Source organism: Lathyrus oleraceus, chromosome 7 (assembly GCF_024323335.1).
Source record: "Lathyrus oleraceus cultivar Zhongwan6 chromosome 7, CAAS_Psat_ZW6_1.0, whole genome shotgun sequence".
In the NCBI taxonomy this organism is placed as follows: domain Eukaryota; kingdom Viridiplantae; phylum Streptophyta; class Magnoliopsida; order Fabales; family Fabaceae; genus Lathyrus; species Lathyrus oleraceus.
The window spans coordinates 346,268,459-346,287,771 of record NC_066585.1 but is presented as its reverse complement, the minus strand read 5'-3'; positions in this window follow the sequence as shown (position 1 = coordinate 346,287,771).

Genomic DNA, 19,313 nt, shown 5'->3' with positions numbered 1-19,313 from the left:
CGTTATGGAACACCCGTAAGACATAATATATCCAAAAGAAACCTCGTCTGGGTGTGGTTCTTCACGAACGACTTAACGTAGAAACACGCCACGCAAGCCTCATGATTATCCACTCTAAAACCTGTGTGTACACTCAAGCCTGGGTAATGGGATTATCTTTCATAGAACACCCCATCCCAACAAACAAACAAACAGATCCAACAGATACAACAGATGCATGCAAGCAGGTAAGCAAATAAAGGTACAAAAGTATGAACACCCAATAAACAACAAATCACACAAGCTAGGAGGGACCCTCTTAGGGAAGATGGACCAGCAAGAGGTCAACTTCTTTCAATCCCCAGCAGAGTCGCCAGCTGTCGCAACCTAAAAAATACAGTGCACGAAAAAACAATCGGCGAAAGAAAATGACAGAAGAGTCGCCACCGTGCGTTATTCATCCCAAAGGAGGGAAAGGAAACGCTCGAAGTAAACATGAAAAAGGAAAGGACAAGACGGGGTCTCGCAACCAAATCTTGTGTTCGGGAGTCGGTTATGCAAAGGGAAGGTATTAGCACCCCTACGCATCCGTAGTACTCTACGGGATCCACTTTTGTAGTTCTTGTCTAAAGGGTGTGAGTTTATCTTGTGCTGTTTACCAAAAAAAAAGGGGTTAAATGAAAATGACTCGCGCGGATGTCGCATCCACTGCATACGTATCTCATCTGAATATGAGAATCAGAGTCTTCGTAGCTCGGCTGACCTATGGGTTAGGGGGATGTGTGCTCGCTAAGACATCGCGTCTTATGCCTACGTATCTCATCTGGCCTGAGAATCAGAGCAAGCCGTAGTTCGGCTAACTATGGGGTTATGGATTGGGTTTTGGACGAACGACGTCACTACGCAATCTACCGGATGCTCGACCTTTGGAGACTTACTCGCCTGTAGTAGAAGGAGTTAACGTGTTGCTTTGGGTTTTAGGGTTTGGGATGCTCAAGGGCAAAAAGGCAGTCCTTGACGAAGGAACCGCGCTACCTGCAGGGATACGAACACATACAAAACAAACATGTATAAAGTAAATGTGCCAACAAGGGGCTCAGAAGTAAATAAACAAAAGAAAACAAATGCCTCCTATCGAGGTCTTCCAGCTAAGAAAGCGATAAAATATGGAAAAGAGGTAAAAGTACTACACGGATAAAGATCCGAAGTAACAACAATTAAAGGAGTAAGAAACCCAGGGATCTCCCAAGCTAATGTCATCAAAGAAAGGTGAGTCAATACAGGTAATCGGAATGAACCTCCAGGGGGTATCCCACAAATAAAGTGGAAAACCACGCAAGTTATCCCTGCCAAAGTCATGTGAGCCCTCACAAAAACTCAACAAACAGGTTAGAGACAAAAAATAGGGTAATCAAGGGTTGCCCCCAAATCAAAATGTAACCACATGAATCATGCCATTAAAATTCACAAAAAAGACATGCATTAAAAGGGTATCAAATTCACCCATAATACCTCAAACATTCAGAATATTCAAATTCAAAGCTCAAAGGTAATGGGAATAAGGGCAAACCTGATTGGAGAGTTTGATTGAAATTGAGTTGCACCCGTGAGGTTTACAAAACAATCTTTAGGGTTTATGTGAGGCAGAGGTGATTCTGTGCATTTGAGTTCCCTTCAGGGTTTGGAGGCTGCTCTGAACTCTGTTAGCTCTTCTCTCACTATCTTTTTCCAGGGTTTTGTTTCAAGGAAACCTCAGAGTGTTTTGCTTCTCTCCCTTTTTCTGTCTGTCTTGTTTCAAAGAAACCTCTAGTATTTATAGACTAATATTGGTAGCTTAGTGGGCTTTTGAAAGAGGTCCAAGTCCAAGTTTTTTCTATTATATTTTATTTATTTTTTTATTATTATTTTTATTTATTTATTTATTTTTGTAAAAAAAAAAAAATATTATTATTTTATTTTATTTTTCGTTTTTTTTATTAAAGTTTCTTGGATCTAATTCTGATTGACATGATGAAATGCAATATGAAATGCTAAATGAATGCATGAATGAGGAGGGCGAATTTTGGGGTGTTACAAGCACCACCCTGAAAATTGATGGTCATACTGATAAAGCAAAAAAATTGAGAATGTTCCCATTCACTTTAGCTGAAGACGTAGAAGAATGGTTCTATTCTCTTTCTGTCGGCAGTATCACATCATGGAAGGAGATGGAAACTGCATTCTTAAATGAGTACTTTCCAGCATCAGTATTCCTGAGAAAAAGGTATGAAAATCTTAATTTCAAACAGAAGGATGGTGAATCATTGGGAGACACTTACAAAAGATTCAAAAGGATCTTAGTAGCATGTCCAACTCATAATATGGATCAGATCGAACAAATGCAGATGTTCGTTAATGGGCTAAAAATAAAAACAAAACAGTTGATTGATACTGCAGCCGGTGGCTCAACAAATTTCCCAACAGCCACTGGTATCAAGAGGATTATTAAAGCAATAGCTGCCAATGAGCATCTAGAGCTATACGACAGGTGTACTAGTCAGCCAGAGGGGGTGATTGATCTAAAATTAGAGACAAATAAAATCCGTCTGGAAGACACAGTTGCTGCCGAAGTAGACAAAAAGCTGAAAGCTATGAATATAGGTACTCAACAGATAGCACAGGTTCAACCAGCTCAGGCTAACACTTGTGAAATCTGTAATGGACCTCATCACATGGTTTATTGCTTTGCTACTCCCCAACAAATTGAAGAGGTTAAATTCTTGAAGCAGAATAATCCCTATTCTAACACTTACAATCCAGGTTGGAAGAATCATCCAAACTTCTCCTAGAAAAATCAGAGAGGGAATGCTCCGTAACAAGGTACAGGGCAATATCAGACTCAGTATCAACAACAACAGCAACAACAGGCACCTAAAAAGGCTGAATGGGAAATTGCCATTGAAAAGTTAGCAGCCCATAGCATACAGTTTCAAGAAGAAACAAGGACTAATCAGAAAAACACTTAGATCGTGGCCGTGTATTTCCATTTCCAAATTTGGTCTCCAGATTGAATCATGACCGTGTATTTTCATTTCCAAATTTGATATAGGCCCTTCAATGTTATGACCTAATTAATGGCTAGGTGTGGTTGCATTGACTGAAGCGTTTGGTAGGCGCGCATGTGTGATCTGTGTGATCTGCCAGCTCATTTAATGAGCTTCATCCAACGCTTCTCCTTTTTTTGCTATTTTAAATTCTGATTTCTATTTTCTTTTATTTCTTTTAATTCCATTTTATTCCTAAAATTCATATCTCTCTCATTATTGGTCCAAAAAATATGAGACCAATTGGATTATTTTTCTTTTAATTTATAGTTTCTAAAAATGATTTTTAATATTTTTTATTTTATCATTTTCTATTTTTTAGTAATTTTCTCTTTTCTGGTCATTTTTAATTCATTTAAAAAAGTTTTTGATATTCAAAAAATACAAAAATATTTTTCCAACCTCTTTGAATGATGATAGATCTATGAAAAATATTCTCATCAATTTATTAATTGATTTGAGATTTATTTGAGATTTTAGTTCAATTAGGTTATTTTTATGCATTTTTAATTGATTTAAAATAGTTTCTGACTTTTAAAAATGCTGAAATTTTTTGTCAAACTTTGTTTGACCTTGTTGAACTTGGGATAATTCACTTGGACTTTTCAAAGTTGATTTGAAGTGAATTTGAAGTTTGACCTTTCTTTATTATTTTAATTCAAGTTTTATTTCAAATATTAAAAATGCCAAAAATATTTTATTTGTTTCTTGACTTCTAATTCTCATTTTGCTTCTGTTTTCTATTGTTTGACCTTGATCTCCTCTATCTTTGGTCAACACTTGTTGATTAATACATACTATTTCATTTAATGCACTTTAATTCTTCTTCTTCTTCTTCTTTTTTTTCTTTTTGATCAATGAGTTAAAGATTGGTGGTTAGCATTGATACATGGAGGTTTAATCTTCCTTGATTCAAATCTAATTCATCTTAATCATGGATCAAGTGAATGGCTTTGCATTAAGGATAGGTTGCTTCCTAAATCATGCAAAGAACCTAAATCAATACAAGATCATTTCTCATCTTCTTTTTGGCCTGTCAAGTTGTTGGAGTTTGATTCACTAATCAAGACCTCTAACTTGTGTTGTTGCCTACATTATTATTGACCGACCTCAGATAGTTGTGACTTCTACATAAGTCCAATTACGATTGCTTAACATTATGCTAAATTTGCCTCATGGCACACTAACTACTAACACTAACCATTAACTATTAACATTTAATTCCTGCACTTTACATTTATGCAATTTACTATCCTTGTACATATTATTCATTTGCTTTTCCCTTTGCTCATTTGAGCACATGTTTATGTTAATGCAATTTGCCTTTTGCTCACTTGAGCACATAATTGTGTATATATTATTGTGCTTGTGTCTTATTTTGATTGTTGTGGACCAAATGCAAAGAAATGGACAAATGGACTTAGTTTCTAGGACTTTCCCTATGCAAATTGGAGTAAAAGGACCTTAATGTTGAAGATGGATTAGAAGGACCAAACCTCTAAACTCACTCTTGTCCATTCTTGATTTGCTTCATAAAACTCTTTGATGTGTGTGCTTTTGTGCTAGGGAATCCTATGTGAGCTTCAAATTAAAGAATCATTGCCATGTTCATCCAAAGTGAAAGATACAAGAGGCATTGGGGATCTTCTAAGAAGCTTGTTTGATTATGTTGATTGCTTGAGCTTACCATTATTGTGCTTACATATTCCAAAGGATGGGAGCTACTTGGATCATCAATATGATCTCAAGAGAGGAACTCCATTTGTGGTCTTGTTTCTTATCCTTATCTCTTGTATGTTTAGGAATTTAGCCATTCTTCTTCTTCCCTCCACTCTAACCCAAGCCAAAACTTTTGTGCAAACATTTAACACGTCTTTTCAAACATTATAAACCTAAGCCTTATGCTTTTGATTTTCAAACTTTCTTTTCATATCACTTATTTTGAATTGAATCTTTAAGTCAACTTTGACCATATTTTGTAAATACTTTTCATTGGTAAATACCACTCATTCAAATACCTTTTTGTGGTTTCAATGGCCACTCTCCTAATCAAAACTTTCTCATAACCTTTAGCTACTAGGTTTGAGTTATCCTTGAGGTAGATATAATACTAAGTTATATCCTTAGTGATGGACAATGAGTCTTCCATGCTTATTATAGGGTTAACCCCTCACTAGCATGATGAAGCTATCCTCACATGGTGGATTTGTGGTTTTAGGTTGAGTTTTCTTCCTTGGATAACAAAAGACCTTAAGGCTTTTGGACCAATCAATTCACCAACTCATTTTGAGATTTTTACCCCGAACTACGAGGTTTTGATCCTAATCTTTTTAAGATGGTACGTAGGCAATGGGTTTATCCATCCAAACACAAAAATGTAAATAACTTGTATATTCTCTTCTCATCTCTTTAATCATGTTTGCACAAATAAATTTTCACAAAATACCAACCTTACAACAAGTGTGAAAAGGGCTCCCTAGGAGTACCTAGGATGTTTTGGGTGCTTAAAACCTTCCCATTGCATAACCAACCCCCTTACCCCGATCTCTGACATTTTTACTAGTTTTTTATTCGATAAAACTTTTAGGTTTTTGTTCGCTTTCTAACCATTACTTTGGATAAATAGAAGTGCGGTGGAGACTCGACTTGTATGGTTTACCTTGGATTTAATTAATATCTCTAATGGTAACGAATACCCTGCTACAGAAAAGTGGCGACTCTGCTGGGGAAGTTTGCCTAGTGGATTTCGCCTACTTTTCATATTTGTTGTATTGTTATGTATATTGTTTTGTGACATATTTTTGTGCAATTTGGGATTACTGTATTGTATGTAATGATTGAATTGCTTGAATATTAATTCCTTGTATGCTTGGTGATCTTTGTGAGATGAGTTCTATACCCGAACTCGAGTGCACTTAGGATAGGAGAATGGCATAGTCTTGTTGACTTGCGTGGAGTTATTCCTTAGCAAGTTGACTTGCAAGCCCATTCACATGGTGGAGGTCATGTTGGGATCAATAATGTCACACAAGTAGTTATGGTTAGACATTACTCTTTCCAATATAGACCTTAGAAGCCAGTGACCTTAGTTTACCAAGCCCATCTTGGCCTATTCTTAGGATGTAGTGCGAAAGTCATTCAAGTGTAAGATTTGATACGATTGTTACGTGATACTACACTCATAAGAGTCTCTCTTGAGAATATTTTTGGAATACGAGTAGTCGTTTATCCGATAATATCCGAAAGATGGGATGATGACTATGGGAACCTCTTGTAGAACATGTTTGGCAGGTTTAAACCCTAGTACACTCCCTTTGGGTGGTTCTTAACCAAGACTCCATGCTCGTGACTTGCAACAAACCCTTGATTCATGGTTGATCCGTTCTTGTGTATCCTTAATATCAATGGAACTTGGGTGTTGATAAGGTGTAAACCATAATCCACCAAAATGGATGATTGATATTAAGGATGACATGATCCATCCCATGACCTTTGTTTGGTGTGCTTTGCTTGATCCTTAAGTGTGATTGTTGCATCCATGCATTCATGCACCCATTTGCATCCATATCATCAACAATAAGAAAATTTTCAAGGAACTTAAGAGGTCTATTTGCAAATTTTCAGACATGGAAAGACAAAGAAGGAATACAAAGAAGTACAGTTTTAGACAACCCGACTTAAAAGAGCTAAGGAATTTGACATCCTATGTATTAGATCCCTTGGATTGCAAGGCTCGTTTTGGGAAGCTTCTATCTATTCTGACTACTCAAGTGGACGAAGGATTGATGAGTGTATTGGTGCAGTTCTATGATCCCTTGTATCGTTGCTTCACATTTCCGGATTTTTAGCTTTTGTCCACGCTTGAGGAGTATGCCTATCATGTGGGTATACTTATTCTAGACCAGTTGTCATTCAGTGGCTTAGAGAGTGTTCCTACTTCTCAAGAGATAGCTGATATGTTGCATATAGATGAATCTCTGGTTGGTTCTCATATGACATCAAAGGTGGAATTCAAGGTCTCCCTTTTGAGTTCCTCATTGCTCAAGCTACTATGTATGGGAAGGCCATGAGTGAGGACGCCTTTGAGGCCATATTTGTACTTCTCATCTATGGGCTAGTGTTATTCCCCAACATCGACAAGTTTGTGGATGTGAATGCTATTAGGATTTTCTCTACTCTTAATCCCGTTCTGACTCTGTTGGGTGACACTTACTTTTCTTTGCATATGAGGAATGCAAAGGGTGGTGGTACCATTGTGTGATGTTTGCCTCTGTTGTACAAGTGGTTTATTTCGCACTTGCCACAGACGGTCGCCTTCAAGGAAAACAAAGGATGTCTATGGTGGTCCACGAGACTTATGTCTCTCACTAATTATGATATCTTTTGGTACAGCCGTGTATGTGATGGTGTGCATATTATCGACTCTTGTGGTGAATTCTCCAATGTGCCTCTTCTTGGTACATGTGGTGGGATTAACTACAACCCTGTTTTGGCACGTCGTCAGCTTGGGTTCCCCCTAAAGGATAAACCCAATAACATTCTGTTAGAGGGTGTGTTCTTCAGGAGGGTAAAGATCCCCAAGGCTTGAAGGGCAGGATGGTCCGCGCTTAGCGCAAGATTCATAGGAAAGGAAGGAAGGAGCTAGGTCCGAAGAACTGTATCGCTTCCGAGTACCTCATGCCTTATGAGTATCCAAGACCTACACCTTTGGTTGTGGTTGGGCCTTCAACCCTCCCTGACCAAGGAGTAGAGGAGTTGAGAAACGAAGACCGTTCGCGTGCTTGGGTCCATGAACGAGAAGAGTTGCTTCAGCAGATTAGAGAGAATGATGCTTTGATAGAGTTCCTCGAGCACCAGGTTATTGATGATCCTGATGATGTGTGGACTTCTCTACTTCCTCAGTCTTCCAAGTTTTGAAAGAGGAAGTATGATCGACTCACCAAAGAGAAGGCAGACATGGAGGCAGCCTATGAGAGGGAGGTGAAGAGGCTTCATTCATCCTATCTTCCAGTCTCTAGAGCTTTAGATGATTGCTTCTAGGGTTCCATAGAATGTTCATTTTCCTTCTCTCTTGTATTGTATTTGGTTACCAATATTGTACTTCTTTGGTGTAAAAATATTTCTAAATGTTATTGATATAATATTTCCATATGTGATAAATGTTCCAATATTTGCAAATAGAACTCTAAAGTTCCTCTGATTAAATAAAAACAAATCATATGCACAAGCATTACATGCATCATGTGCATAAGCAGGTTTTTCTCCAGCCTTCTTGTTCTATGGTTCAACTCTGTGTTCTTCATTTATTTTGAAGACAAGCTGACTCACTGGTACTACACCCGAGCCAACGCATCAAGACTAATGGATCATTTGGAACAAGAGAACTGTGAGCTTAAGGAGGAAGTAGCCAGATTGACTGCGCTGATGGAGTCACTCATGGCTGCCCAGAGCCAATTGTCTCCAACACCTTCAACTCCTCCCTAGAGGACAGTCATCTCTGAGATTGTCTCTTCAACCGTGCCTGCGGCTAGCGCCCACTTTGCACCAACAGCCATGCCAGCCGGGTTTCCGTGGGGGATGCCTCCCAACTTCATGCCTGAGGGTCCTGCACCCACTTTTGCTTCTCTGCCGGCATCTAGCCTGGTCCTAGCTGTTCCTCCTCCTGTCGTGCATATTATGCCTAGAGTAGACGACACCATCTACCATTCTGAGTCGTCTGAGGGCCCAGATATCTATGAAAAGATGGATGCTATGAATGACCAATTTCTTGAGCTCCGCAAGGAATTGAAAACTCTCAAAGGAAAAGACATGTTCGGCAAGTCTGCTGCTGAACTCTGCTTGGTCCCTAATGTGAAGATCCCTGTAAAGTTCAAGGTTCCTGACTTTGAAAAGTACAAGGGAAATACTTGCCCTCTCAGCCACCTGGTCATGTATGCCAGGAAAATGTCGACTCAGACCGACAATGACCAGCTTCTCATTCACTACTTCCAGGATAGTTTGTCTGGTGCAGCCCTGAGATGGTATATGGGCTTGGATAGCGCGAACATCCGATCCTTCAACGACCTTGGCGAGGCCTTCGTCAAGCAATACAAGTATAATATGGATATGGCTCCCGATAGGGATCAATTGAGGGCCAATTAGCTCATTCACACTCATATTGCAAATGTCTTGAGATTCTTCTATGGCTGTCACTTTCATGGCAAATCTCTTGGGAAGTGACCTGAGTATTTTCCTCACTAGTTTTTCATCTGACATCTTCTCACCCAGGGCTCCTGAGGCATTATAAATTTCAAGGGTATTCATATGAAAGTCATGGATATTTTCATCTTCTTTCATTCTCAAAATTTCAAACTTGGTAATGAGCAGCTGCAATCTAGACATCTTCACTCTAGAGGTGCCTTCATGAGTGGTTTTGAGAATATTCCAAGCATCTTTAGCCACCTCACAGTTGTTCACCAGTCTGAAGATGTTCTTATCAACCCCATTGAATATAGCATTCAATGCTTTAGAGTTTCCAAGGGCTAGTTCATCCTCCTCCTTGGTCCATTTTTCCTTAGCCTTCTTATCAGTTGTAACTTCTCCTTCCTTAGTAATAACTGGATGTTCCCAGCATGTTAGAACAACCTTCCAAGCCTTATTATCCAAAGACTTTAGGAAGGCTACCATTCGAGGTTTCCAGTAGTCATAGTTAGATCCATCCAGAATTGGTGGTCTATGAACAAATCCTCCGTCTCTATCCATAGTACCAGAAAGTAACGTCCCTAGATCTCACCCAGAGCCAAAGCAGGATGCCTGCTCTGATACCAATTGAAATTCTGGTATCAGATATAAGATGTCGAAGGTAATGTCACGACACTAATATCTGATCAATATAAACAGGATAAAAGATAAAGAACAGTAATGCAAGTGACACAAGCAATTGTTAACCCAGTTTGGTACAAACTCACCTACGTCTGAGGGCTACCAAGCCAGGAAGGAAATCCACTAAACAGAATTAGTTCAAAGACTCTCAGTAAACAACTTCAAGTTACAGTCTTTTCATCTAATCTCTACCCGTGTGACTTCTATCTAAGAACTCCTAGATATGAGATCCTACTCACTCCCCCTCAATCACAACAGTGATGTAAAAACAAATATTACAATGAAAGAAGACACTCTTCAAGAACACATACTTGATCTTGCTTAAAAGCTTCAACCAAGTAAACACACACTCATGCTTCAAAGCTTAGAATGGACAAATTACAACTCGAAAGTCAGTCCAATTCAATTATCTATGGATGAATGAATGGCTCACAATACACACGACCACACAAGACTAAAACCCTTACTCTCTCTCAATATTTTGTTCACTATTTCTTGTGTGTTAAAACTAGGTTTTCCATGCCCTTTATATAGAAGTGTTTGGCTGGGCTTGGACATCATAAAACCCTAAAACTATTTTCCACTCATATCTTCTCATGACAGCTGATTATATCTCGTTGGAAAATAAGTCAATCTGGTTGTAATTACTGATTGAATGACGCGTTCAATCAACTCATCAATCACACATAGATTAGCATAAAAAGCGCAATCACACAATACATAACATTCAGACTGAATGTTCTGTATACAGATGTCATGACATTGGGTCTGACATCTTAGTAAAATCCTGCACAACCACATTTTAAACACCCTGCAGGAACATGTTATCTCATGTCAAGACAACACTTGTGACAACTTGTGAACACTCTAGGTTTTACCAAAATTGCTGCCAACACATAGAACCAACAAGACCGTCAGTGCCTCACGCAAAGATTGGTCAATCAGGCTCAATGACGCACTCTGGGCATACCGAACAGCGTTCAAAACACCAATAGGTGTGTCCCCGTATCAACTGGTCTATGGTAAAGCTTGTCATCTACCCTCGAACTTGAGCATAGGGCGTTCTGGGCTGCCAAATTCCTCAACTACGATCTTTCCAAAGCGGGTAAATCTTGGATCCTCCAATTACAAGAGCTGGAAGAATTCAGAAATCGAGCATATGAGAATGCCAAGATATATAAAGAGAAAACCAAAACATGGCATGACAGGCGCATTCAGAAGAAAGAACTTCAGGAAGGACAACTGGTTTTATTATTTAACTCAGGGTTGAAGCTATTCCCAGGGAAACTAAGGTCACGATGGTCGGGACCCTTTGAGATACAAAAAGTATTTGCACATGGAGCCGTTGAACTAAGAAATCCTGCAAACGGATACACGTTCAAGGTGAATGGGCAGAGAGTTAAACCATACATACAAGACCAGGAGGAGGGTCCAATCGATAAAATCCGTATCACCTAAGCAGACGGAGGACCGTTGAGTCATGCGATGTTAAACGAAGCGCTTCGTGGGAGGCAACCCACACTTTTTATATCTAATCAGTTTTGTGTGTTTATACAGAAGCTCTACAAGGAGGGAACATCACATCAACAAATGTCTAAGTCATGAAAAAGAACAATCAACATGGCCAAAGGTACCAACAGTTGCACCGGAGAGAAAACCTAAAAACGGCCAAAAAGGACAGCCTGGCACGGCCACCCATGTTAGCTGACACCGCCGTGTCAGGAGAGGGAAAAGCAAACAAAAAAGATGAAAAACAGTGGCCTGACACGGCCACCCGTGTCAGCTGACACGGGCCGTGTCACGAACACTGACAGAAACAAAAAAAAATATTTATCAACAGTAGCCTGACACGGGCGGCCGTGTCAGCTGACACGGCCCGTGTCAGGAGCACTGAAGATAAATACCAAACCATGTGGAAACCAGTAGCATGACACGGTCACCCGTGTTAGCTGACACGACCGTGTCAGGCAGGCAAAAATTTTGAATTTATTTTGAAAATTTGAATTTTTCGTGGGTCCCACCCACTTAATCCACCATTAACCATAACTTTTCCCCATTAACCTTATCATTATCAGATTTTTCATTACCCACTCATTATTCTCTCTCATCACTCTTACTCTCTTTCTCTCAAAAAAACTTCCAACCTCCATTAAAACTCAAAACCCCACTACCTAAAACCTTCCATAACCCCCATTTTCACTCACCTATCGCCAAAACACCCTTCACTAATATTACTCCACTCGTCGTCCCGGTCCTAACCACGGTTTCGGAATTTCCTAACTCAAAAGTTTAAATAATTTCTATTTTTTTAGGTCCAAAATCCCCCAGCGGGGAATTCTCACCGGAAAGCAACAACTCGCGGAAATGGCGAAGTCACGGAAGCGCCCGAGTCGGAATCCAAATCCATACAACATCGTGTTTGACAATCCAGAACAAGAACGGAAATACCAAATTCACCGGAAGCGCAAACTCACGCCGACGAGGTACATGTGTGAGCAGACTCTGAACACTCTGGGGCTCAAAATGGAGGTATACCGGATGTTCCATGTTTTAGGAATGCTAGAGTTCATGAGTTTGGAAGCGTCGACATATGAGCGCATTACTCTCTAATTCCTTAGCACGTTGGAATTCCAGCATGAAAAGCGGTGGATAGACACGACCAAGTATTATTTCGACACTTTGCGTTTCCGGTTGTTTAATAATTATCATGAGTTGTCTGTTGAGGAGTTAGCATCAATACTCTGACTCCCTCTGAACGGACCAGGAGCGGTCCCAGACGGGTTCTCACCTAAGGATTTCTGGATTGCCATCACCGGGAGGACGGATTACTCCTCCAAAGGTGCGAAAGCCTCGGGCATCCAGAATCCATGTTTCAGGTACGCTCATAAGGGTTTAGCCTATACCTTGTTTGGAAGAGGTGATAGTGTAACACCCCGATAATAATATAATTATTATTTAAATTAAGTTAATAATAGATTTATTAATTTAATTAGATAATTGGATTATAATTATAATTATTATTATTTTTGGGATTATCGAATTATTATTATTATTGGAATAATAATATAATTAGGAAAATATATAAGTTGAAAGTTAGAAAAATCCCATTTTTGGTAAAAAAGTTATTTTTCACGTGAAAAGGGAAAAGAGGCAGAAAGGGCAAAAAGCAAAAGAACGAAGGTTGAAGGAAGGGAAAGCTTGGAGCTCAGAGACTGCCGGATTTACTCAGGTAAGGGGGGTTATCATCGATTAACGGGTATTATGGGATAGTATGTGATGGGTAGTGAGAAACCATTGAAATTGCCTCTGATTGAATGATATATGTGATGAACTTGTGAATATATTGATGAACGAAATTGGATGATAATTGATGAAATTCGTAGGAATTAGATGTAGTAAGGTTAACGATTTGATAAGTTGAATGCATCTGAGTTGTAATTGATAAAACGAACGAACATGTATGAAAAATTGGGCTGTGAGAGGTTGGATCGGAAGGATCTCGTAGCAGAGAGAACCCATAGCAGATCTGGAAGACTGTATTCTGGTCATACGCGTATGGCACTAGGCAATACGCGTATGGGGTGGCTTGGAAATGGGGGTTTTGGCGCTGGTACGCGCCATACGCGTGGGATACGCGTAATCCCTGGAGTGGTACGCGTATGGTGTATGCCATACGCGTATGAGTGGAAAAGATGATGTTTTGAACGTGAAAACGTCTCTGTTGGTACGCGTATGAGGATGTGGTACGCGTAGCATACGCGTATGAGTGTGGGCGATACGCGTATGGGATGGGCGAGGAAATGCGCCATACGCGTATGGGCATAGGCGATACGCGTATGGGCAGACTTGTGGTTTTTCTGAACTGTTGTTGTGCAGTTTTTGGTTGTGTAGGCTGAGTGATGTACTTAGCTGAGGTGTGATGTTGTAGGGATCATTTCTCGTTGTTTTGAATAGTATAGGTATTAGTAGAGTGTGCTAATACTATGATTAATTGTGGGGCATGATATGATATGCTTTTGTTGATGATATGCGATGGTATACATGATGATGTGAATGTATGCATTTGTGAATAGACTGTTTTATGGCTTAGAGTGTGAGCATACGTCTATTCTTGTATTGTTGTTGATGTTGCATTGCTAGGTGATTAGCATGCATATTGTGGCCTTTATGGTGGTAGTTAATTCCCATGGGGAGGAATTAGTGAGTAAATCATTTTGGTTGTTGTTGTTGATGTTTGCATGCTAGGTGATTAGCGTGCATAGCATGGCCCATTTGGGGTGGTAGCTAATTCCCATGGTGAGGAATTAGTGAGTGAGTCACTATGTCTCAAATGAGTGGGACTAGTGAGCTTGGTAGCCGTGCCTGGATTTGGACGGTGAGGTTGAACTATATGTTCACGAAATAGTCGGTACCGCATGCATGGAGTCTCATTGCATAATATATGTATGGCGTGTAATATGAATGGATGTATTCCAATATTACACGTGTGTTTGTGTTGGTATGGATGTGTTGTTATAATGTATGATGTTGAGTTGATATGGCTGTTCCTGATTGTGTGTTTTGATTAGGGTAATGAAGTGTGTTAAATCACTTAACATAACATGATGTTTTATAATATTCATTATATTGATTGAGGAACTCACCCTTACAACTATTTTTCAGGTAACGAGCAGTGAGTTGAGTAGAAGCTAGTGCTATGGAGTCTAGTGTCGTCCTTAGTGGGTCATGCTCTGGTAGATGTAACATCGGGAGGGAATGTTTGACTATGTTTTAATTTAGTTGTTGATCAACTTTACATGTAATGTAGTACATGATTTGAATGTCGATGTTTTGTATCCGCTGCGAATTATGCAAAAGAGTCTTATTTTGATTTAATAAATGAGCATGACAGGATATTTTGATAATTGTTGTGAAACGATTGTGTGACACCCTTCGGGGCATAATTACTCTGATTGATATGTTATTATTTTAATTAAACATTTGGGGTATTTAGAAGGGTGTTACATTAGTGGTATCAGAGCATAGTCGGTCGAGTCGAGTCGTAATTACTCTGTTTCCCCTGTACAGTATAGGTGTTGTGTAACCCTATCAGTACTTATTGTTTTAGTTTGTTTGGGTTTTCAGATTATAGATGGCTGGAAGAGGTAGAGATGATGCTGCAATTGCTGAAGCTCTGGGTATGCTAGCTGGAGTACTTGGAGGAAATCTGAATGTTGTGGGAATGGGAGCTGCTCGTCAACTGAGTGAGTTCCAGAAGAACAACCCTCCAATGTTCAAGGGAGCATACGATCCAGATGGTGCTCAGAAGTGGTTGAAGGAGATTGAGAGGATCTTCCGAGTGACTGAGTGTGCCGATAACCAGAAGGTCAGGTTCGGTACGCATATGCTGTCAGAAGAAGCTGATGATTGGTGGGTTGCTACCCGCACTGAGTTGGAAACCGCTGGGAATGCTGAGATTACTTGGGCAGTGTTCAGAGAGAGATTTCTGAGGAAGTACTTTCCAGAGGATGTCAGAGGGAAGAAAGAGATAGAGTTCTTGGAATTGAAGCAGGGTAACAAGTCTGTTACTGAGTATGCTGCTAAGTTCACAGAGCTGTCGAAGTATTATACTCCCTATAGTGAGGTTGCTGGAGAATTTTCTAAGTGTGTGAAGTTTGAGAACGGGCTGCGTCCCGAGATCAAACAGGCTATTGGATATCAGCGGATCAGAGTGTTTTCTGACTTGGTTGACTGTTGCAGGATTTTTGAGCAGGATTCCAAGGCCAGAGCAGAGAGTTATCAGCAAAGGGTTGATAGGAAAGGTAAGAGTCAGAATGACCGTGGAAAACCGTATGCAGCTGGCAAAGGTTTTCAGAGACAGAGTGGGATGAAGAGGCCTAGTGGGGGAGACTCTAGTGCTCCTGCTAAGTGTTACAGATGTGGTCAGGCTGGACATCGTATCCATGAGTGTACCAGTAATGAGAAGAAATGTTTCAAGTGTGGAAAAGGTGGTCATTTAGCTGCAGATTGCCGGTTGAAGACTGTGACTTGTTTCAACTGTGGAGAGTTGGGTCATATCAGTCCACAGTGTCCTAAGCCGAAGAAAGAGAATCAGTCAGGAGGCAAGGTCTTTGCTTTATCAGGTTCCGAGACTTCTGCAGATGATCGTTTGATCCGAGGTACGTGTTATATTAATGGCTTTCCTCTTGTAGCTATTATTGACACAGGTGCGACTCATTCCTTTATATCTTTGGATTGCGCTGTGAAACTTAAGTTAGAGATATCTGAGATGTTTGGAAGTATGGTGATTGATACTCCTGCGAAGGGTTCAGTGACTACTACTTCAGTTTGTCTAAGTTGTCCCTTGAGTATTTTTGGTAGAGACTTTGGGATAGACCTTGTGTGTCTTCCACTAGTGCAGGTTGATGTTATTCTGGGTATGAACTGGTTGGTGTTTAACCGAGTCTATATCAACTGTTTTGACAAGACTGTGATATTCCCTGAGATTGAAGAAGGAAAGAGTTTGTTTCTATCGGCCAGGCAGGTGAATGAAGAAGTAGCAGATGGGGCGGAGTTGTTTATGCTGTTAGCAACCTTGGAGGCTAAAGATAAACTGGTGATTGGCGATCTGGCTATGGTGTGTGATTTTCCCGATGTGTTTCCGGAAGAGGTGAACGAATTGCCACCAGAGCGTGAAGTTGAGTTCTCAATTGATTTAGTACCTGGTACTAGACCAATATCGATGGCTCCGTACCGTATGTCTGCTGTTGAGTTAGCTGAATTGAAGAGTCAATTGGAAGATCTGTTGGATAAGAAATTCATTCGTCCGAGTGTGTCACCGTGGGGTGCACCAGTGTTGTTGGTTAAGAAGAAAGAAGGTACTATGAGGTTGTGTGTGGACTACAGGCAACTGAATAAAGTGACGATCAAGAATCGGTATCCTTTGCCGAGGATTGATGATTTAATGGATCAATTGGTTGGTGCTAGTGTGTTCAGCAAAATAGATTTGAGATCTGGGTATCATCAGATACGTGTGAAAACTGAAGATATTCAGAAGACTGCTTTCAGAACAAGGTATGGACATTATGAGTATTCTGTAATGCCTTTTGGTGTGACTAATGCACCTGGAGTATTTATGGAGTATATGAATAGGATTTTCCATCCGTACCTGGACAAGTTTGTAGTAGTGTTTATTGATGACATTTTGGTGTACTCAAAATCTGAAGAAGAGCATGCTGAGCATTTGAGAGTGGTTTTAGAAGTTCTCCGAGAAAAGAAGTTATTTGCTAAACTATCTAAGTGTGAATTTTGGTTAGAAGAAGTTAGTTTTCTGGGGCATGTGATTTCAAGAGGTGGTGTTGCCGTTGATCCTTCTAAGATAGAAGCGGTGTCTAAGTGGGAAGCTCCGAAGTCAGTTTCTGAGATAAGGAGTTTTCTTGGACTTGTAGGTTATTATAGAAAATTCATTGAGGGATTTTCCAAGTTGGCGTTACCGTTGACAATGTTGACTAGAAAGGGGCAAGCGTTTGTTTGGGATTCAAAATGTGAAGAAGGTTTCCAAGAGTTAAAGAAAAGGTTGACTACTGCTCCTATCCTGATATTACCGAGTTCGTCGGAACTATTCGAGGTTTATTGTGATGCTTCATTGTTGGGTTTAGGTGGTGTGTTGATGTAGAATAAGCAGGTTATAGCTTATGCTTCGAGACAGCTAAGGGTTCATGAGAGGAACTATCCGACACATGATTTAGAGTTGGCAGCCGTGGTGTTTGTTCTGAAGTTATGGAGGCATTACTTGTATGGATCAAGATTTGAGGTTTTCAGTGACCATAAAAGTTTAAAGTATTTATTTGATCAGAAAGAGCTGAATATGAGACAGAGGAGATGGTTAGAGTTTCTGAAGGATTATGATTTTGGTTTGAATTACCATCCGGGTAAAGCAAATGTAGTAGCTGATGCGTTGAGCCGGAAATCCTTACATATGTCTATGTTAATGGTTAAAGAGTTGGATTTAATTGAGCAGTTTAGAGATTTGAGTTTGGTGTGTGAGAGTACTCACAATAGTGTTAAATTGGGAATGTTGAAGTTGACGAGTAATATTCTGGATGAGATCAGAGAGGGTCAGAAATCCGATATGCTTTTGGTTGATAAGTTGACTTTAGTGAATCAAGGTCAAGGTGGTGAATTCGGAGTTGATGAGAATGGTGTTTTGAAATTTGGTAGTCGGGTGTGTATTCCGGATGTTACTGAGCTTAAGAAGAGTATTCTTGAAGAAGGACACCGTAGTGGCCTGAGTATTCATCCTGGAGCTACGAAGATGTACCATGATTTGAAGAAGTTATTTTGGTGGCCGGGAATGAAGAGAGAAATTGCGAGTTTTGTTTATTCCTGTTTGACTTGTCAGAAGTCAAAGATTGAGCATCAGAAGCCGTCTGGGCTAATGCAACCGTTGGCTATTCCAGAGTGGAAGTGGGATAGTATCAGTATGGATTTTGTTTCTGGTTTGCCGAGGACAAGTAAGAATTTTGAGGCTATCTGGGTGATTGTTGATAGATTGACGAAGTCGGCTCATTTCATTCCGATCAGAATGGATTATCCGTTAGAGAGATTAGCCGAGTTGTATATTGAGAAGATTGTAAGTTTGCATGGTATTCCGTCGAGTATTGTTTCAGATAGAGATCCTAGATTTACATCGAAGTTCTGGGAAGGTTTGCAGAAGGCTTTGGGAACTAAGCTGAGATTGAGTTCTGCATATCATCCGCAGACTGATGGTCAGACTGAGAGGACGATTCAGTCACTGGAGGATCTTTTGAGGGCTTGTGTTTTGGAAAAGGGAGGTGCTTGGGATTGTTATTTGCCTTTGATTGAGTTTACCTACAACAATAGTTTTCATTCGAGCATTGGTATGGCACCGTTTGAAGCTTTGTATGGTAGGAGATGTCGGACACCTTTATGTTGGTATGAGTCCGGTGAGAGTGCTGTGGTTGGACCGGAGATTGTTCAACAAACTACGGAAAAGATTAAGATGATTCAGGAGAAGATGAGAATTGCTCAGAGTCGTCAGAAGAGTTATCATGATAAGAGGAGGAAGTCACTTGAGTTCCAAGAGGGAGATCATGTGTTTCTTCGTGTTACTCCGATAACTGGTGTTGGTCGAGCTTTGAAGTCGAAGAAGTTGACACCTCGATTTATTGGTCCTTATCAGATTTTGGAGAGGATAGGAGAGGTAGCCTATCGTATCGCTTTACCGCCGTCGCTTGCGAATTTGCATGAGGTCTTTCATGTGTCTCAGTTGAGGAGGTACATTCATGATCCGTCACATGTAGTCCAAGTAGATGATGTACAGGTGAGAGATAACCTGACTGTTGAAACATCACCTATGAGGATCGAGGATCGAGAATTGAAGCAATTGCG